General features: G+C 45.9%; 1 long non-coding RNA gene across 1 annotated transcript in view; it reads left to right on the forward strand.

The window, feature by feature from the left end:
* The first annotated feature begins 8,099 nt into the window (after positions 1–8,099).
* The window catches only part of LOC140215971 (uncharacterized), a 106,881-nt gene continuing 92,679 nt past the window's right edge, over positions 8,100–22,301 (forward strand). The window contains exon 1 of the long non-coding RNA XR_011892590.1: positions 8,100–9,772. This is a non-coding gene — a long non-coding RNA (uncharacterized lncRNA). The remainder of the gene's footprint in view (positions 9,773–22,301) is intronic.

Raw genomic sequence — 22,301 nt, forward strand, 5'->3', positions numbered from 1 at the left:
ACTCATTGTTTAGTTTAAGGGGTAAAGTTGTTAGAGATTTGTCATGCAACGAGATGGTACTATCGTGTGCGTAAACATTGTGCACATTTAATACACGTGGGAAAAATCATTCATATAAAGGAAGAATAGTAAGAGACCTAGTATGGAGCCTTGTGGTACACCTTGGTTAATAACTTTATTATCAGAATAAGCACCTTCAGAAAAAAAAACCCTTTGTTCTTTATCATGCATGTTACCTTTCGGGAGTTTTAGTACAGTACCAGTAATTGCCAGGGCTTAGAGCTTAGCAAAGACTACGTTATGGTTAATTCTATCAACAGGTTTAGTGAAGTCCAAAAATGCCGAACCATTGAAGTTACCCGTATCAATCGAGTGACGAATGTCGTCGGTTAGAGAAATGAAAGCTAAGTTAGTCGAACTGCCAGCGCGAAAACAAATGGAGAAGATTGCCACAAATCAATTTTTTTAAGTAAATAATAAAATAACAAAATAACTTTTCAACAGCTTTACTAATCAACGAGAGAATATAAATAGGATGATAGTTAAACACCTCCGTTTTATGGCCTTTCCTGTGTAGAGGAATAATCTAAACCCTCTTAAGCGAAGTGGGAAGAATACCACATTTCAATATATTATTAATTATAACACTAAGTGTATCAGTAAAAAGTGATGCAACAAGTCTTAGATGAAATACAGTAATGTTATCTAAGCCAGGACTAGCATTCTTTGCCGCTAGTACCACGGAGCATACCTCATCTGCAATTACGGGAAAGAGAAAAAAATAATGATTGCAACGATAAATCGCATAAGCAGCGGTCATATCACGACTGCTGTATATGCTAAAAAAGTAGTCACTGGAACTATTAGCTATGCTAGAAGAATCAGTAAGAGTTATGTTCTTGTAATTTGTTTGGTCAGCAGTATTGCCGGACTTAGGTGAGTTCATGAACGCATTAAGAAGTTGCCATTGCTTTGGGAATTGCTCTTGTGTTTTGCAAATTCCTTTTCGTAATTGTGTTGTTTGGACTTCTTTAGCAAGTTATTCAGAATGTTACAACACTTTTTATAGCGTGCCACTAAGCGTAGATTAAAAGGTTTCTTTTTAGTGTTTTTGTATAGGTTTTCGTTTTTTCGCATACCAGTCAGTAAATATTTCGTCACCCAAGGATTACCAGGAAATTTAATGACACTGCTTAGAGGCCAATAGGTATGTGGCGCTAGTCTTACTGGGTAATGCGATTGGGGCCATTCCATGGGTGTGTGTTGACACTAATGATGATGATGATGATTGCGATGAAGTTTGTATTCAATATGATCACGATGAAGGTGATGATGATGAAGGTAACTGAGGACAAAAATTTCGAAGGCAGTGCAACGTCTACTTGATGTCGACCAAACATTATCGCTCCAGCGCAGCTCTCAACTCTACCGTTAATAACCGACATTCTCACCTCCAGCTCACCCAGGAAGGCGTTGTCTTTCACTGACTTAAGGTGAACGTCGAATCACCTTGCAGCTTTTAACGCCATTAGCATTCTCGGAGTACTTCAAGCACTTTCACTTGACTTGCACTCTACTGGATATATATGTATCTACCCCTTTTCCCGCAAAACTGGGCCTCCGCGTGGAATAGGTGGCGCGTCCGGCTGCTGTGCTAAGGGTACAAAGTTCGAAACCAACCGCCGGACCAACTTGGGTAGCTGAGCATGTAACACTGTGTAAGTAAATATGTGCCGCTCTTCAACGACAAGCGCCTGACGCTGAAATGGGTCGCTGAGAATGCGGGACTGGGTACGTGGAACGGGAATGCACCACTCCTCAATGAATCTCTTCCTTGCGCACATAGAACACTAAGTTTTTGCAGCTCGGTGTGAGCTGCTTTTCACTGAACCTGTTAGATGCCAACTCGGGTCACTGGGTATGTGCCAGTTGGTGTGTGCCGCTTTTCAATGAACATCTTTGACGCGCACGTCAGTAAAAAGGTGATTGCCACTGGGAATGTGCCGCTCTTTGGTGGCACGAGAAAGATGCCGTTAGTTTTTCCGACGCTCGGTGGGATCGAAGCCGTGATAGATGGCGGAGCGTGTGCAGTGGGAGGCAGTGCGCAGTAGCAAAAATTCATCGGAAGCGGAGCCCCGCCGCACTTCGTCCAGCCGATTTCGCACTGCGCGGTTTTGAGCAGCCGAATCTACGTAGCAGTAGGATACCTTGGAAACGTCACCCATGCTTTTCAGAGTTGAGCCCAGGTTACACAGGTTCCTCAACAACAGCAGACCGCCGCTTTAGGTATCTGTGTCGCACGTGTACTAGGTTTATGTTGCTTTTCAATGAACGTCTTTCAGATTGACGCTATAGAGAGCTAGGCCATAAATGCACGTGGAATTAGCCGCCCTTCATTGAATCTCAGGCAGACTTGCTCCACTGAGTATGTGCCACCGGTTTTGCGTCTAGAGAGGCAACAGTTCTCAGCATTAGCATGCACCAGTGAGCCACGCATATAGTCTTCGAGAGCACGCTCGGAATTCCTTTCAGTGCAACTAGATGGCGGAGCGTGTCCAGAAAAAAAAAAAGCATGAGAGAGGAGCCCAGCTACCAGGATGCGTTTTTCGCCGTAGGCACCGCACGCCGTGCATTTCGGAGGCCACGCACACGCTTTGCGGCGGTGCTACTAGATGGCGCCAAGCGTTCACAGGGAAACACGATAAAGGAGTCCCGCTGCAGTACAAGCCTCATACATAAGGTGTTTCGACGGTGGCGATTCGCGGCGTCGCTACATTGCTTCACTGCTAAGCGCATTACCCTCGACAGTCATCGTGAGATGGATTCTGTAGATTTAAATTTTTAATACAGATTTCCGAACTCAAGGTCTCTACAGGTATCTACGTAGCAAGCCTCTGCTTTATTCCTTAATGACAACGCACTTACATGAGACAGCGAGCAAACGAATTCGCAAATGCCTTGTAAATCCCATTTATATTCTTTAACAAATCATCCGTATGTTCCTGTGGCAGAACATGAGGAGTTGGCCAGCCATGTTGAAGGTGTTAAAAATGTTGAAAAATCGGCTACTGTTCCTCACGCGGCGATGACCAGCTGCTGCTGCTGCTGTTGATGTCGAAGTGCACGCTCCGCTATAGCGAGTTAATGTTAGCAGCACGCTTAGGTGCAGCTTCATTGAATCTGATATGGTGATTGTGGTCCGCTATCTCAGTAAAACCTTTTACGTCATTTCGGCGCTGCGTTTGTCTTATGGCTATCGTGCCCTTAAGGGTCAGTAAAGCTGCCTTCTGATCTAGCCGTTGATGGCGTAAATAGCTTTCATATATGATGAGTCCTTGTGACGAGTGAATATGATGATATCTGCGACCAACGGAACGGAAGTACTTTTATAGCTTTAAAGGTAAACGCATTAGCCACGTAACAAAAATGTTTGCGGCGTAAATCGTGATCCCATTCTCCCGCACACAGTAGTACACAAGAGTGATTATCAGAATAACCTCCCCACGCTTCTTGTTGGTCCTTTTTTACTCTCTATTCTAAAGAACTAATCCATTTTCTTAGTGTTCAGTAACATATGAGATGGAAGGAAAGACCATTATATAAATATCAGCTGTCATATTTTAGTTGTTAAAGTTATTGACAGCACTAGATTGGTATTTTTTCCTTGGCTCAATATTTCTTAACAACGTAATGTTTTCGTTGCAGGTTCATTGCTAATCCTGTAAAAAATTAAGCTCATGCTGATTCGGTTTTCGTTCGACAATTTGCGGTACAAGCTGTTGCCATTGACCGTCTATTTCGCGTATTGAAGTGAACAGTTATATAAAAAAAAACTTTCATTAGTGGGGAGTATGTGGGTGAGACATATGAAGTTTCTAATGATAGATGTGCTCTTCGACTTGTCATTAGAGCATATCCATTGTGTGGCGAATGAAATTTCGGAAATTTTGCGCGAATACAGATGAACATTTCTTTTCGACAGTTCGCACTCGTATACAGGACGCTTATAATCAACAATTTATTAGCAAGCGTGCTAATGAACTGTCATAATCAATTATTTAGGATCAACCATACTCATAATCAACCATTTCAAATACCCGTCAAGGTTAAAAGTATAAATGTTTTAGCGGTGATGTTAAACGGTCGCTCTTCGGCGCCACCCGCGCAGGCGCAACTTGCTCAGGGCGACATATGGAGGTAGCGTGGGGGTGGAGTAGAAGGCGCATGACGGTCTGCAAAACAGCTCCTAAGGAACCGGAAACGCCGCTGCCGGGAACAAGATTCGAGATCGCAACAAAAGCCACGCTGTTTATCATGGCATCTTTGTCTTAACTTACGTTTCTCGTATTTCGGAAATATTTCAGAAGTTCTTTAGGCTTCCATATCTCAAATTAGGGTCTTCTTCAGCAAGTCTCCTTCAGTTTTTAACATGTTGTATGACCGAACGATTATATGACTGAATCAATGAACCAATAGGATCAATTTACATGGTAGCTCAAACCAGCTGTTGTGAATAAAAATATCATAGTCCGCTTTGTGGAAGCTTTAGCAGGCATATAGAAAGGACAGTGTCAGCCGTGCAGTAGCCAGCCCACTTTGAGGCAGCTTCTGTGGAACGACGTTCTTCCGACGTAATGTTCTGCGCGAGTTGCATAAAAATGTATTAAAATTGTGACATCTTTAGTGTATGGCTTGAAATGGCGTCTAAAGGCGTAAGCATAGTGATGCTTAAGCGTGGTCACGGTGACTACGCAGTCTCACGCAAATGTCACGGTAGTGTAGTTCGGGTTTTATAACGCATACGAGCACATTCGCATCAACTACATGACCTGAGTTGAGGATGACATTCATGGTAGCTAGGTGTTCCCGCATAGCCCTGTTGAAAACGACAACAGAAATATATGCGGCAATTACAGAAATTTCTCTCGCGACTACAGAAATTTCTGTTGTACGAACAGAAGTTCTGTAGTTGCGACAGACATTTCTCACATTACGACAGAAATTCTGCCGTCGCAACATAAACATTCTGTCGTCACAACTAAGAGTTCTGAAGTCGCAGCAGAAACGTTATGTCGCGACAACAAGAGTTTTCAAGTAGCTACAACAGCTTTTTTTTAGATTGTGTGGTACAGCGCGAAGCAGGGACAAGGGACGCAAAACAAAACGAGCACAAGCGCTTCAATACCATCTACCGTTTTTCTTGTGTCCCTTGTCCCTGCTTCGCGCTGTACCACACAATCTACAACGGAAAACCAACTAGCCCAAACCATCAACTTTCTAAAGAACAGCTTTCTATCGCGACAGTGTTTCTGACGTCGCAATAGAACGTTCTGTCGCGACGACCAAGAGTGCGGATTTCGCATGAGAAACGTGCTGTCGCGAAAACAACATTAGTGAAGTCGCAACAACAGCTTTCTCTCGCGACAGCAATTCTGACGTTGCAACAGGAACTCTCTGTCGCGACAACAAGAGTTCTGAAGTCGCAACAACAGCTTTCTATCTCGGCAGCCATTCCGAAGTCGCAGCAGGAGCTCTCTGTCGCGACTAGAGACACTTTCTGTCACGGCGTTAGAAATCTGTCACTTTCTTTCGCAACAACATAAGTTCTGACATCACGACAGAAGCACTTTCTGTCGCGACGCTTTAAAATTGTATGTCAATTTAATATCGGGGGTGTTCACTACTTTACTCTTACACGGTATTGAATACAGCGTTCAATGGAGGTAAGTGGGCGCAACACGTCGTTTCGTCAAGTGCGTAAAATTTAATTTGCCGGCAAAAGGTAAGACTCGCGAGTTGTTTATAATGCGGCACCGCGAGTATGTCGCTTTGGTCTCGTACGATGCATTCCGGTGGGCTGTACGGCGATATTCCTCTTATTGTTTATTTGGCCTCGCGTAAACACTGCATGCGCTAACGCGTTTCTCAGCCAATGGTATACGCCCTGCAATTTACATACCGGTAGATTAAAAGACCGCCGAGACTTCCGAATCAGTCGTAGAGCGGCAAGTGCAGTTAGAATGTTCACAGCGCTGGTGTCGTGCTTTAACGAGAACGCCGGCTTGCCTTAATCGGCAAGAATCGAGTGATGACTCACTGGTAACATGACATTTTTTTTGTAAGTTGACCATGCGAGCCACACCAGTACAATCCGTTCAACATTCTAAGGCGGTTTGTGCAATCAAAAGTACAGCAAGTGTCCGGTTTGGGACTCGTCGGTAGCTCTGAGCCTATCGCTCGAGCGTTAGTACATGGAGTCACATTCGTCGACAGTATGTCTTTCAGTATTTCCCACGAACTGCCTGAAGTGTTTCCTTTAACTAACATTCTCGCCCCGAACACGATAAAAATTATTGTTCACTCCCTGAAGCTCAGGAAACTGCCAGGGATCACGCAAGGGTTCACGCACTTACTTCGCACACGCTCCCTGTGGCAGTAGCTGCACAGCTTAGAATACAGCTGAGCGAGGGTGCGCGCACGCGCATATCGGAATCGGAAAAGGTACCTTGTCATAATATTGCCGTGACGACGAGAGACCAGCAATCCGCCTAGAGGCGTCCTCAATATCGGCCGCTGATCGAAATCATAGCATCTGCAAAAATAGCTTCGCGTCCTATTTGTTTTATTTGGACGATGTGAAACACAGGTTTGCGGACCTGCAAGTAATGTTACGCTGACACATTAGTTAATTTCCCTGAAATCTTGCATAAGCTTTTGCCACGCCGAAAAGAAGTTTTGAGTTGTTCCACAAACCTGCCTGAAAATCTGACTCGCTTGTGTACAGGCGAGACACAAACGCTACCTACAGGCGCTACGTATTCTGGCGCACGCGCTACTATGAGCAACCGGTACGCTGTCTAAGTAAGCACTTATCCACGAATGTTTGCATAGCTATTTTGTACTGAACAGAAAAGTTATATGCGCGCTCAGTTGTGTAACGAGTGAGAGATAGCTTTTGGAATATGCTATAGCAACCCTTACAAAGTCCCTGGTCATCGTTGTCTATTTCTGAATTTCTTTTCTGATATGAATATCGTAAAGCAAAAGCAGTGTTCTAGCACTTCGCACAGTATTTGTCGGTGGTAACAACACTTTTGCTTTTCTAGAGAGGCTCCAGTTGGACGTGGCTGAGTGAAAGATCACCTTGGCTCTCACTGTAGAAATGTAAACACCAGCCGATCATTTAGTGTTGCAGATTCGTAACGTTCTTTTTTTTTTTCACAGGCGCCTATGCAAGTATTTGCGAACGCCAAAAATTGTTTTCACAATATTCACTCAACCAATCTTAATAATCAACATAATGTTGCGCGAAGGCACACTTGCAATTAAGATATACAGGCACACGTCACAGGCGCTAAGTCCTCTTCCATTATTTCTTTCATTAAAAAATCAAGAAATAAACAGCAGCTCTTGTTTTAAGATTATCGACTTGAGCCGTTGGTATTTTTGACAAAGTGTTCTTTTAGATATGTTTACAAACCCTGCTTACGCCACAAGCGCCAAACATTTTACTCCTCTAGTGCGGCGCGCTGAATGTGGCCCACAGAAGCGCGGCGATCAGCTGAAAACCAAAGTTTTATTGCGCAAATGCACGTAGACCGAGAAATTTTGCGTTTGGCAAAGGCGCATAGTCGGCGCGCTTTCCTCGTCGCACTTGAAATGTAGGGCTACATGTTACCGGCCGGCCAAGCTAGCTCGTGGTGGACCTTGTTCTAGCCGACATGTAGCGGCTGCAGCGTGAGATATTAAATACATGCTCTATGCTGGCACTGGACGGGTCAAAGCGCGCGGAATGCCACTGGTTCCGGTGGCTCTTCCATGACGTTGCACACTGTAGAGCATACAGTTTCTGCCGGCGTAGCTTACCTGAACAGCGCGCTTGTGTTATTCTGTACAATACTCTCAGCTTCATACGTACATGCTAATTGCTGCCCGCGCTTCGCAGGCAATATGAAGGTGCGATTTCTTTTCCTGTAGCCTTGTCAATTGAGAAGTAATAGGAATTGGAGAACTGTCGGCACAATAATTTGATGGAAGATTATAGCGCTGGTAAGTATGTGTTATACTGCAACGAGAGTCTACTGGTGCTAGCACTAAAGCTCGGCAATGGTGAATTCTACCTTGAAGAGCTATTAGTATTTGAGGAGATGGTTGTAAGCAACTTACGTGTGCATCGCACTAGATGTCCTGGCATTCGGATCTAGAAGTTACGAGAAGCCTTACATCACAGTTCCGGTGGATGCGACGACCCCATTTGAAATGGCCCCGCATTACGCTGCGTCGAAGGCAGTTTGAGGGCTCCATTCACCGAAACTGTACCTTCAAGCTCAACAGGCGGGGACGACGTCAATTAAACCAGTCGCGTTTCTTTACAGACAGTTTTTTGCGAAGGAGCTTGTGAACATGTCGCAGATTTGATGTCAATACACTCGATTTGCTGTGTCGCAACAGGCTTTTTTGACAACACAGGCGTGTAAAGAAGCATTGGAGCTGTCAACTGTGAATGAGACCTCTTCTCGCCGACGATGTCGATGTGGTTACTTGAAGATTGTGAAGCTGCAGCATCAGTTCTTGCTTCACCGAAATTCAATGACGTCACGTGCGACGTGCCTTGCGACAAGAGTTGAAGTGATTTTGGCGGCGAAAACGTTATTTGCGCTGGACGTTCCTGCAGCAACGGCGAAGGAATGATGGCAGGAGGTTTGGACAAACAGGAGCTTGATGCCTTCCACTGGTTTTTCAAGCTTCTTGTCTGGGAAACTAATGTCCCAAATGATTTCGGAACAATCGCTCTTTCGCCAGAGCTGGTTTGATCTGTCTTAAGCAGGTCGCGCTCCTCCAAGGCTGAACCTTTTAAGTATATCGTCCGTGCTTCAGAAGGCAAACCAGCACCAGGCGCATGCGTGTTGGATTTTGAGACATCGAGGTTAATCTTTGAAAAAAGTTGCGGCGCAACCAACGAGCTTTTTGAGCACAGTGGCAGTGTTGATTTTGCGTGAATTGGCTGTAAGTCGACAGGCTTGATGCCAATCGATGTGATTTGCGGGCTGTCACGCAACCCATTACACTTAATCGACGCCGCGGAAGCAGTCTGCATGCGGGTGGTCATCAAACTGGACGGTCGACACCCAATATCTTGTCCACCAATACCTCGTTCCACAACGACTCTTGCATTTGCGAAGGAACGTGATACAGCGGGTGTTGGAGAATACTGGACTTCTCTCGGCACAGCTAAGAGAGACGACCCAAGCGTATTCGTATGAGAACGAACGCCTTGAGTGTCTTTGCTGACTTTGGTCTCCATGGCCACATTGATCCTACTTTGAGTGTTCAAGTCGGCCGTAATTGACTTCGATTTAGGCAGCTGGGATGCGTTTCTCGTCATAAGGCTTGTGGAAGGCCCTTTTCTCACAAAGTTCCTGTTGTTGACATTGTACGACAGCACGCTGCGCCCGCTCGTATGGCTGTTAGCTTCGGAGACGCTCAAAGACGCAGCATGGTGAGCTGAAGGGGCCTTAGACGCCGACCGGCTTGACAGCTGACGCTCACAGCGGACGACTGATGAAGCCGGTGCAGGAGTGGAGACCACGATGTGCGAGATGCCGCCGGTGGCCCACAAGCACGGCGTCTCTTGCGACAAGGAGGTGCAACCGAGCATGCGCCTGGATCGCCTCACGGACGATGAGCTGGCTGTCTGAGAAGTTGCCTGCCGTGAAGCCTGCCGCTGCATTGTGAATTTTCAGCGCTAATTTTGAACGTCCGATTCATAAAGGTAAACACACTTCATCTTCTTTGTCAATAACTGGTTCTCTTCGCGTCTGATTACATTGCATGGCTAGCGAAATTTGGCTTTTTATCATATATTTGCATTGAAAGCTGCGCTTACCATTTATACAGAAGCAAATATTTGTGTTCATTAAGGGTTTCGAATTTATCAATTCATCGAATGATACGGTGAGGGAGGCGTGTTAGAAACATAATTTTTGTCTGGAACGACAATATACACCCCTTTAAACGTTATTATTATTATTATTATTAATATTATTATTATTATTATTATTATTGGTACAAAAAGTATAAAGCAAACGAATAAATCTAGGCGGCAGTGCCACCTGGCGTCGGCGACCACTTTCAATAAACATGCAGTGTGGATTCAAGCAGCATAAATTCTGGAAATTCAACTGCACCCGAATAAAGGAGGTATTACTATGCACTCATTGTTACAGCTTAACAACAATATTTAGAGTGTCCACCTGTTATTGACAACTTTGCGGGAGAATGGTGCAATATGATGACTTTGTGGAGAAAAGATGCAGCTACCTGCACGCTGATTAGGTGAGGTATGAAATAATAGCAGGTAAAAGTGCACCCCTTTAAACGTTATTATTATTATTATTATTAATATTATTATTATTATTATTATTGGTACAAAAAGTATAAAGCAAACGAATAAATCTAGGCGGCAGTGCCACCTGGCGTCGGCGACCACTTTCAATAAACATGCAGTGTGGATTCAAGCAGCATAAATTCTGGAAATTCAACTGCACCCGAATAAAGGAGGTATTACTATGCACTCATTGTTACAGCTTAACAACAATATTTAGAGTGTCCACCTGTTATTGACAACTTTGCGGGAGAATGGTGCAATATGATGACTTTGTGGAGAAAAGATGCAGCTACCTGCACGCTGATTAGGTGAGGTATGAAATAATAGCAGGTAAAAGTGGCACTCGAGGGAGCGTTTATGGATTAATGACGCAAGGGAAGAAGCACGTGGATGGGCGTACCAACGCACGGGTAATGGCAGCAGAGAGCAAAACAAAAACTGTTTACTATATCATAAATTACACAAATAAGTTTTAAAAACTGTGTGAGAATATTGTAATAGAAGATAGGAATTCCCACGTGGAGGATCTATGTGAATACAAAGATTAGTATGCGTCTTTAGTCCTCGATCTGTGCGAGAAACGGGATCTCGCAGTAGTTAACCTCCAGTAAAAGTACCTTCGTCAGGTAACCTGGCAATGTGGCATATATACAGTCATGTCTGGATTATGCCGTTGTCTTAGAAATGACAAATAAACAACTAGATCAAAATGGTCATATATGAAAAACGACAAGAATGCTTGGGTAGTGATGATGACATAGAATCTTAAAGTTAGCAATAGATTCCGACGAAAGGCAGGTAGCAATAACAACAGAGTGCACAAAAATAAATCATAATGAAGCAACAAATTGTAGGGAAGGCTAGATTGCATGCATGAGGAAGTCAGGGAACTACGGCTCAAGAACCGTTGGTGGGGAAAGCCGAAACTACAGCGGTGGCAAAATAAATAAAATAACCAAGCTGTATAAGAAGGTAAACAGGGATCGACAAAGCATAGAAAAGCAAGAAAGTTTGGATCCAATAGGCAAATTGGAAATACTCTTGGTATGGGACCAGTACCAGGAAAATAAAATGGCAGGGAATAAACGTATGGTGCAAGGACAACATTTAATATTCCAGCAACCATGGCGCGCACCACAATAAGAAAATATTTAGAAAGCCTAATAAAAATTCTTGAACTGTGAGTGGGCACCATAGAAAACAACTGAACTAAAGAGCTGGAAATCCCTACAATAACGAAGAATGGAGGCAGCATGAAGAAAAAATCTTAGAACGAGGAATTTCAGACTACATAGGCACATACCACAGGACGACAGGCAGATGCGGTGCGCGAAGACGGAAGCATTGAACGCCCGGTTGACGATACACAAATTTGAACAAAGGGTTACACATCACATGTACTAAGCGATGGCTTAGAATACAAAATTTGCCTTTAAAACGACGGAAAGCTGGCGTGAGCCTGCAAGCGTCTAGCCACACGACTTGTTATGGATAAAAAACGTCCTTCAGGGAGCCACGCAGTACGCTTTGAGTGAAAAATTTGTAAGACTTAGGCGTCCAAGCGTTTATGTGGCATTGCAGGAAGCACACCGTATTAGGACCTATTGTTAGGGTTTGAACGATGGTAGACCATCGAGTTGGCCGAAAGTGGACGTGGAGGAGCCCGAATGGTGAGACTAGAAATGAAATCGACTTCATACTCTGCGCGAACCCTGGCATCATACAAGATGTAGACGTGCTCGGCAAGGTGCGCTGGAGTGACCATAGGATGATAAGAACTCGAATTAGCCTTGACTTGAGGAGGGAACGGAAGAAACTGGTACATAAGAAGCCAATCAATGAGTTAGCGGTAAGAGGGAAACTAGAGGAATTCCGGATCAAGCTACAGAACAGGTATTCGGCTTTAACCCAGGAGGAAGACCATAGTGTTGAAGCAATGAACGACAATCTTATGGGGATTATTAAGGAGTGCGCAATAGAAGTCGGTGGTAACGCCGTTAAACAGGAAACCAGTAAGCTATCGCAGGAGACGAAAGATCTGATCAAGAAACGCCAATGTATGAAAGCCTCTAACCCTACAGCTAGAATAGAACTGGCAGAACTTTCTAAGTTAATCAACAAGCGTAAGACAGCGGACATAAGGAACAATAATATGGATAGAATTGAACAGGCTCTCAGGAACGGAGGAAGCCTAAAAGCAGTGAAGACAAAACTAGGAATAGGCAAGAATCAGATGTGTGCGTTAATACACAAAGCCGGCAATATCGTTACTAATATGGATGAGATAGTTCAAGTGGCTGAAGGGTTTTATAGAGATTTATACAGTACCAGTAACACCCACGACGATAAGGTGAGAGAGAATAGGCTAGAGGAACTTGAAATCCCACAAGTAACACCGGAAGAGGTAAAGAACGCCTTGGGAGCTATGCAAAGGGGGAAGGCAGCTGGGGAGGATCAGGTAACAGCAGATTTGTTGAAGGATGGTGGGAACACTGTCCTAGAAAGATTGGCCGCCCTATATACACAATGCCTCATGACTTCGAACGTACCGGCATTTTGGAAGAACGCTAACATAATTCTAATCCATAAGAAAGGAGAGGCCAAAGACTTGAAAAATTATAGACCGATCAGCTTACTGTCCGTTGCCTACAAAGTATTTACTAAGGTAATCGCAAATAGAATCAGGAATACCTTAGATTACGAGGAATCCAGGCAGGATTCCGTAAAGGCTACTCAACAATAGACCATATTCACACTATCAATCAGGTGATAGAGAAATGTACGGAATATAACCAACCCTTATATATAGCCTTCATTGATTACGAAAAAGCATTTGATTCAGTCGAAATCTCAGCAGTCATGAAGGCACTACGGAATCAGGGTGTAGATGAGCCATATGTAAAGATACTGGAAGATATCTATGGCGGTTCCACAGCCACCGTAATCCTCCACAAAGAAAGCAACAAAATCCCAATAAAGAAAGGCGTCAGACAGGGAGATACGATATGTCCAATGCTATTCACAGCATGTTTACAGGAGGTATTCAGAGACCTGGAGTGAGAAGCATTGGGGATAAACGTTGATGGAGAATACCTTAGCAACTTGCGATTCGCTGATGATGTTGCCTTGCTTAGTAACTCAGGAGACCAATTGCAATGCATACTCACTGACCTGGAGAGGCAAAGCAGAAGGGTGGGTCTGAAAATTAATCTACAGAAAACTAAAGTAATGTTTAACAGTCTCGGGAGAGAACAGCAGTTTACGATAGGTTGCGAGGCACTGGAAGTGGTAAGGGAATACATCTACTTAGGGCAGGTAGGGACCACGGATCCGGATCATGAGACTGAAATAACCAGAAGAATAAGAATAGGCTGGGGTGCGTTTGGCAGGCATTCTCAAATCATGAACTGCAGGTTGCCACTATCCCTCAAGAGGAAAGTGTATAAAAGCTGTGTCTTACCAGTACTCACCTACGGGGCAGAAACCTGGAGGCTTACGAAAAAGGTTCTGCTGAAATTGAGGACGACGCAGCGAGCTATGGAAAGAAGAATGATAGGTGTAACGTTAAGGGATAAGAAAAGAGCAGATTGGGTGAGGGAACAAAGGGGGGGTAAATGACATCTTAGTTGAAATCAAGAAAAAGAAATGGGCATGGGCCGGACATGTAATGAGGAGGGAAGATAACCGATGGTCATTAAGCGTTACGGACTGGATTCCAAGGGAAGGGAAGCGTAGTAGGGGGCGGCAGAAAGTTATGTGGGCGGATGACATTAAGACGTTTGCAGGGACAACATGGCCACAATTAGTACATGACCGGGGTAGTTGGAGAAGTATGGGAGAGGCCTTTGCCCTGCAGTGGGCGTAACTAGGCTGATGATGATGATGATGATGATGAGACCATGAAAACCATTTCTCAAAGATTTAATAGTTTTTGTTCTTAATAAATGATGAAAACTTGGTCCAAGAGGAGACGACGGGAACAATTTGATGCTAGCTACATTGGGGTCAAGGTTCTGCCCGAGAACGTGACCGCCAATCAGCAGGCAAGCATCGGAGACGTGACAGCAAATATCTGGATGTCTTCCATATATATATGAGCCCGACAGGGCAGCCATGGTCTCAAACAATACCCTAAAGAAACGGCACGTCCTAGCCGAAAGAACAGAAACTGATGAAAAGGAGTCATGAAAGCTGTGGGGGGACTAGGGAGGGGACTGTGTGGTACGCATATATCTCTAAAAGGAACGCTGTTGCAACCTATCAAGCCTTCCATGTAAATTAATGGCGCAACATCAAAAACTACTATCTCCGCGATTTCGACTGAGCCTTAACATGATATGAGGATGGTAGTTTCGGGGAAGAGAACCACAACTGCAAGTGCTTTCTCTCGAATTGACACGCCTAGTCTTATGAGGCTAGAACAAACTTGAACTTGGTGCGAAAGGCTTAGTTTCTGCAGTGTTGACACATGAACTGTTGCATATTAAAACTAAATGGAATAAACAGGCGCACCGACTATTGTATAGCCCTTACCGACAGTGTCTGACTGTCCATGCTTATGAGTTATCGGGCGTGAGTTATCACAGGGTTTCTTCAAGTATACACGCTGCACTCATTTCGTTGCAGCGGCCAGCTCTAGGCTTCAAGGACTTCCGTCCCTGCATAAAGAAAGATACATTATTCTAGAGACAGAAAGATGGTAATTTCAATGTACTACAATATCGTATCGGCGCACTTTCCGCCAAGAGGTCTAGGTGGCTTTGGTGGGTGGACCCTTCAGTTTGAAACTAGTAGAGCCGCCTGGCGCGCTTTTTTGGTCAGATCGGTAGTCAACGCTGCAAAGCAATGCTTCCGGCTGTTGTACGTTCGGACTGGGGTTGGGCGTTATCTGTTTTGTTGGGGGGGGGATGAAAATGCCCATGTGGCCTGGTCATTACCAGGATTGGGCGAGTTCATATTGCATTTAAACCTGGTAGAGCTCAACAAGGAAATGAAGAAACAAGCCGAGCCGGCCAGAAGAACGAACACAGCGCTGACTTCCAACTGGTTTTATTGGTAGATTGCACGAAATATATACAACCATCAACCAATGTCTTCACAAACGTCAGAACACGCCATGCCGAGAGAAGAATACTGCACCATAATAAGCAAACATGGTCAGGTGAAAGAAGTAAATGGAGGTCTAAAAATCGTAAGATGTTGTCAGTCGGCATGTCATGATTTACCACAAGCGTGTGAATGGAATCTTTAAAGTTTTTCACGGTTTCGTCCGATGCGCGCTGGAAAGCGGCGTTGCTGCAACCTACAAGGACAAAAAAAATTATCTACAAAACAGCATACTTTGACAACACGTCGTTTATCTAACGTGCTCATTAACAGCCGGTCACTTAGGATAGGGCCCAGGCATGACCCAATGCCCAGATCACTGTTTTGAATGTAGTTCCAGTCATTAAAACAGAGAAAAGTAGATTTCAGCTAGAGAGAGAGAGAGAGAGAGAGAAGAATACAGGAAGGCAGGGATGTTAACCAGTCAATAGTCTGGTTGGCTACCCTACACTGGGGGAAGGGAGAAGGGGAAGAGAAAGAAGGGAGAGAGAAGGTGTAGGTACGTGTACGGACAGCACTTCAGTTAAAGTCGCTCGAGCAAACCAGAAGTTCTGAGAAAACACAAAAGTGCCTTCACTGCCTTCTGAGCCGATGATCGGTCGGGACGGTGCTCTAATATTGTCTGTTCACTCAGCGGACGATGGTCTAGTCTCCTCAATGTGTCGGACAAATACTGTCTTTGTGCTTGAAATTGAGGACAATGGCACAATATGTGGTCAATGTTTTCCTCGCATGCGCAAACATCACATGCAGGACTATCAGCCATTCCAATTAGGGCTGAGTAGGCATTCGTGAAGGCCACTCCAAGCCATAACCGACACAGAAGAGACGCTTCACGCCGGTGCACACCGGCTGGAGGTCTGAGTTGAAGTGATGGGTTTAGTCGGTGCAGTCTTGTGCGCCTTGTATGTACGGTATTCCACTCTGCTAAGGAGATCGTGCGTGCCAGAATGCCAAGTTGTCTCGCGGCGTCGGTCCTTGAGAGCGGAATGGGGACGCAGCGGTCTTCTTGGTTTGACGTCCGAGCTGCCTTATCGGCGTCATCATTACCAATGATACCGCAATGACCTGGTATCCACTGAAAAGAGATATCATGGCCTTTTTCTCCTAAGTGATGGACAAGTTCCGCGATTTCGCACGTGAGCTGATCGTGATTCCCATGTCGGAGAAATGAATGCACACATTGCAAGGCCGGCCTTGAATCGCAGAAGACTGCCCATTTTCTAGGACTTTCAGTATTTATCACTTGAAGCGCCTCGCGGAGAGCCGCGAGCTCTGAAGCTGTAGACGTAGTGACATGGGAAGTCTTGAATCGCTTGGTTATTCTCATTGCTGGTATAACTACAGCGCCGCCGGAACTGGTTGGTGTAGTTGATCCATCAGTGTAGACGTGTGTGCAGTCGCTGTATTTCTCGTACAACAGAAGTAAAGTTAGTTGCTTGAGCGCTGATGATGGCAAGTCCGACTTTTTCTGAAGTCCTGGGACTGTAAGGTTCACTTGAGTACGGCGCATACACCATGGAGGAATAGAAGGCCTTGCCGCAGGTGTGTAACCTGACCTAAAAGAGGCACGGTGCGCGAAGACAGTCGCACTGAATGTCGTGTGGGGCCTATCTACTGGGAGACTTGCTAGGTGGTGGGTAGGGGTCCGGGCGACGTGTCTTATGTGCACACGCATTGTTTCAATGTTAATGTGCGTTCTAATAGTGAAATCTTGAGCGACTGCAATGACTTCAGTCGTTGACGCACTCCGCGGTAGACCGAGACATATCTTGAGTGCTTGGGCTTGGATGCTTTGGATTGTGTTCAGGTTAGTTCTGCAGGTGTTGGACATGACAGGTAGGCTGTACCGCAGGAATCCAATAAAGAGGACCCTGTACAGTTGCAGCATAGAGTGTATTGGCACTCCCCAGGTCTTTCCTGCAAGGAACTTAAACATATGGCAAATTCCTGTCAGGCGTTTTTTCACATAATTCACATGAGGGGTCCAGGAGAGATTTTTGTCAAGGACCACCCCCAAAAATCTGTGACTCGTGCTGTACGAGATGATGTGTCTGTCGACGGATATCACGTATGGAGACATTGATTTCCTGGTAAATGCCACCGCTGCGCACTTCTCGTATGATATACGAAGTCCTTGTTCTCGAAGGTAGGATGATGTTAAAGTAGCTGACTTTTGAAGCCGCGCGCGAAGCTGCAGTCGCGTCACAGCCGACGTCCAAATGCAAATGTCGTCGGCATAGATGGAGAGCCTAACGGTGCCTGGCAGGATGTCGGTGAGTCCAAGGAGTGTTAGACTGAAGAGCGTTGGGCTGAGTACTCCGCCCTGAGGCACCCCACGGTTACTGTGATGCTGGGAGGTCGGGCCATCCTCGGTAAGTACGAAAAAGGATCTCTCATGTAGATAGCTACTTATCCAAAAATATACTTTGCCGCCAAGTCCTACTGCCTCTAACGCGTTGAAAATCGCTTCGTGCGTTACGTTATCGTACGCTCCTTTAATATCCAGAAACAGGGCAGCAGATAATCTTTTGCAGGACCTCTGGTGCTCGACGTACGTCACCAAGTCGATAACGTTGTCTATGGAAGAACGGCCACGCCTGAAACCGGACACTGCATGTGGATATACCTGGTAATGTTCGAGGTACCATTCTAGCCGTGCTAGAACCATCCTCTCCATTAGTTTTCCGATGCAACTGGCAAGCGCAATTGGTCGGTATGATGCAATGTCTACAGGCGACTTGCCAGGCTTGAGCAGTGGAATTAGGCGACTGGTCTTCCATTCTTGGGGAACCGTACCTGTCTGCCAGGAGCTGTTGAACAGGAGCAGGAGCACTTTTCGAGCCCCTTCCCAAAGATTACACAGGGCACGGTAGGTTATACCGTCGGGTCCTGGTGAAGATGAACGCTTGCACAAGGCCAGTGCAGCTTCGAGCTCGTCCATGGAGAAAGGACTATCCATGCGGGAGTCGCGTGAAATCGGTGAGTGGCGGAGCGTCGATGTTCCAGCGCAACTAGTTTCACCAGCAATCCTCCTGCAGAAAGCTTCCGCTACGTCAATCTCGCTGCATTGTTGGTGAAGGGCCAAAGACTTGAAAGGGTGGCGCTGCTGAGGGGTTCCACGGAGACCACGAACAGTTCTCCATATGTGAGACAATGGTTTTCGTGGATCTAAAGATTCGCAGAATGATTTCCATCTTTGTGATGCAAGTTTGTCCATACGACGCTGAATCTTCTTTTGAGTTCTTCTGGCCAACCTCAAGTCATGTACAGACTTCGTGCGCCTGTATCTTCGCTCTGCACGACGACGAATTGCGCGAAGCTTCCCTATCTCAATGTCGTATTCGGTGCGTGTAGACGTTCTCAGAAGCGAATGTTTCGTAGCCTCTAGGGCACCTTTTATGATGTCCTCTAGGCTAGTGGACAAGTCATCACGACAGCCGTCTTCGACAATTGACTTGAACATTGGCCAGTCGATACATTGTGTGACGGCGGCTAACCTGGAGTCCGTCAACCCTTCAACCCTAAGATAAGTGGGTAGGTGGTCACTTCCCCGCGTTTCAATATCCGGAAACCACCTGACCTTTCTAGTGAAGGAGCGTGAAACAAAGGTCAGGTCCAGGCAGCTACAGTAGGTAGTTCCACGTAGAAAGGTGGGGCTTCCATCATTTAACAAGCACAGTTCTTGTTCGGAGGCAAATGACACTAATCTTCTGCCTCTCGAGTTTATCTTAGAACTTCCCCAGAGATGGTGGTGGGCATTAAAATCTCCAGTAATCACCAAAGGCTGCGGAGTCGCTGTGGTGATTCGCCGTAATCTCTCGCAGTCCAACCGACTTGAGGGCGATATGTAGGCTCCAATTAATGTGAAAGTGAGCTTGCCTTTCTTCACTGTCAGACAGACGTATTGGTTTTCTTGGTCAGGCGACACTGGGTGATGGACATACGTAAGATCACGTCGCATGAATACGATGATCTTGCTGCATTCTCCGAGGGTGGCGGACATGAAACATTCATACCCGGACAGTCTGATGTTATCTGATAGGGGCTCGCAGATGACGATGACTGGGAACTTATTCGTGAACACAAACTGTCGAAAGTCCGACATGCGTGACTTCAGTCCTCTGGCGTTCCACTGAAATATCGACGCGTTTCGGACTTCGTCACGAAACGACGGCTTCTGGAAAGCCATGATTTTAACCAAGAGCTGCAAGTACTGGACTCAAAGTGTCCAGCACCTGTAGTGCGCTTTGCGCAGACGAAGACTTCATGTTGGTAAGTATAACGCGAATGGCACTCATGAGCGACCGCAGAATGTTGATGACCTGGAGATCATCAGCCAGCGTCGCTTCAACAGTTGCAGAAGCCGTTGAAGTCGGTGCGTTTTGAGGTAACTTAGCAGGGAGTTGTGCCCTCGGTAGCTCAGGCCATTCTTCAGGACGGGCGAGCCTCTCCTCTTTGTTCGCTTTCCTTGTATCTGTCTTGGTGGCGCAGTGTGGAGATGCGGCAGCCCTTCTGACTGTAGCTGGCGTGTACCTATCTGCAGTAGCGGAATTTCTTGAACGTTTTCGGTGCCGATGCCGACGTCGCCGAACAGCGGTAGCAGCCTCTCGATGCGTTGAATTGTCGCGCACCATGCGTTTTAGAATCGTGAATTCCTTCCGCATCCGCGGGCAATCCTTTGATGAGGCCTTGTGAGGACCTCTGCAGTTAGGGCACTTTAGAACATGTGCGCTGCAGGCGTCTTCTGAATGGGACTCAGAGCACCGCGGGCACACTACGCTGTTCACGCAGACACCCTTCACGTGGCCAATCTTGCAACACTTGAAACACTGGAGGGGCCTCGGTATGAAAGGTCGTACTGGATGGCGGACATGTCCTACTTTGACGTGGGAAGGAAGGCTGTCTCCTTCAAACAAAATCTTCACACAGCGTGTGTTTCCCAATCTGGAAATCCTTGTAATCAAATTGCCTTCTGTCGTTGGCTTTATCAGCGTTGGCAAGTCGTCATTAGGAATGGCTACGTCGACGTCATAAATGACGCCCGCAGTACCATCGCCGCCTGTAGGGATCATTGATCGCACCTTTACCTTGTCGATATCAGTTATATTACGTAGGTGTTGTAGGGCACTGCGATGTAGCACATCAACTGCCAGGACATTTTTCCGCGAGTTTATTCGCACGTCTTTAATTTCATTTGGTGCGATTCTCTCGAGTAAGGAAGAGAGGACCTGCCTGTTGAGGAGCCGCAAATTGGTCGCCGGGTCCACGGGCATAAAGAGCACAGTGTGCGGCCAGCGCAGCGGTGCACTCTTCACGGTAGAAGCACTTGGCGACGAAGATGCCTGCAGTAGTCTTCTTTTCGCTGATCTACTCATCACGACCTGGAAGTCATCGTCCGACGAGTCGTAGCTGTCCGAACATATCTCAGTGGCCTCGCTGTCTGTATCGCTTGACGCACTTCCACGTTTCCTGGACGCTAGCCGACCTGACGGCTGCACACCAGGAACGTCCTCGGAGATTTCTTCATCCATTGCCGCAAGGAGGGAGCGGCAGCTCCCAGAAATGCAGGGAAACAAAGCGAAAAAGCGGAGACAAAAGCACAAGCGTTCTGTCAAGGAATCACTTCGTCTTCAGATTTCAGCTAAAACGACAAAAGTTCAATGGGGCTGCTGTTATGAAGACCAGTGCGATTTTCGAAAATTGTCACCACAAAGGAATCAATGGCGTCATCAACACACCGAAACAACATGTCATGCGATACAGAATAATATAAATTTCTGATGTCGCCTAAAAAGACTTGTAAGCCCTTGTTATTCCCTTTGATAAAGTTTGTCAAAGCGTCTGAGTTCACTATTAGAAAATGGTTTTCAACAGCAAGCAAGTTAAATTTCTATTGTAAAAAACAGTGCCACGGATTTCTGCCACATCCCCCTTTCTGTCATAATAGCCCACAGGGAGCACCTAATTTTACGTGTCTTAGCCGTGAAAAACATACTAACTTTCTTGCAATTATCGAGGGCTTTGGACCGTTGTGGTGCTCTTCGTTTTTGCAGTTTGTGGCCACTATTTTACGTATATACAACACTATCGCTACAAACTATGAGGCAGTGTTTTGTAATCTATTTTCGCGGCATTACAGTTCGTTACTTTGGCAAATACGAATCACACCGATGATTGAGTACCAGTTTGTGCATTAGAGAGTTTTATTAGTTCAACTGTAGTAAATAAATCGGTGACATTGTTTTCTAGAAGCATGTATATATGACCTATAGGGGAAATGATGAGTATTTAAAACAATTATTGAGCAAAGTCACTTATAACTTTCAACACTAACACGCACATTGTTAGTCTATTCAAACATGCGATTGTGCTAAATAAGAGCCTAAACAAGCATAATTTGCGTCACACGTACTGTAGACGAAACACGTCATCAGTAGACATCAGCGTCACCACTGAGTACACCATCAGCGCCAGCCCTCACAAATCTTGGCAGCCGATGTGGAACATCCTTTCTGCCACAGGCGTCACGAGTACGTGTACTCACGAGTCCGTGACCTACGTGTACGTGACTGTACGTGCACGTGTACGTGTACGTGACGCGTACGTGTACACAAGTACGTGACTCACAAAGCTTCGCGGCGGATGAGGAACATCTCTTCTGCCGGAGGCGTCACGAGTACGTCAGTACGTGCTGCAGGCGTACTCACGCCAGTGAGTGGTGGCGCTGGCTAACACTCCCAGAGTTATTTCTAGTAGTAGCACATAAATAACCCAGAAAGTGGATGGGAAGACGGCGCCGGCGGTA

This window comes from Dermacentor andersoni, chromosome 2, assembly GCF_023375885.2.
Source record: "Dermacentor andersoni chromosome 2, qqDerAnde1_hic_scaffold, whole genome shotgun sequence".
Classification (NCBI taxonomy): Eukaryota; Metazoa; Arthropoda; class Arachnida; order Ixodida; family Ixodidae; genus Dermacentor; species Dermacentor andersoni.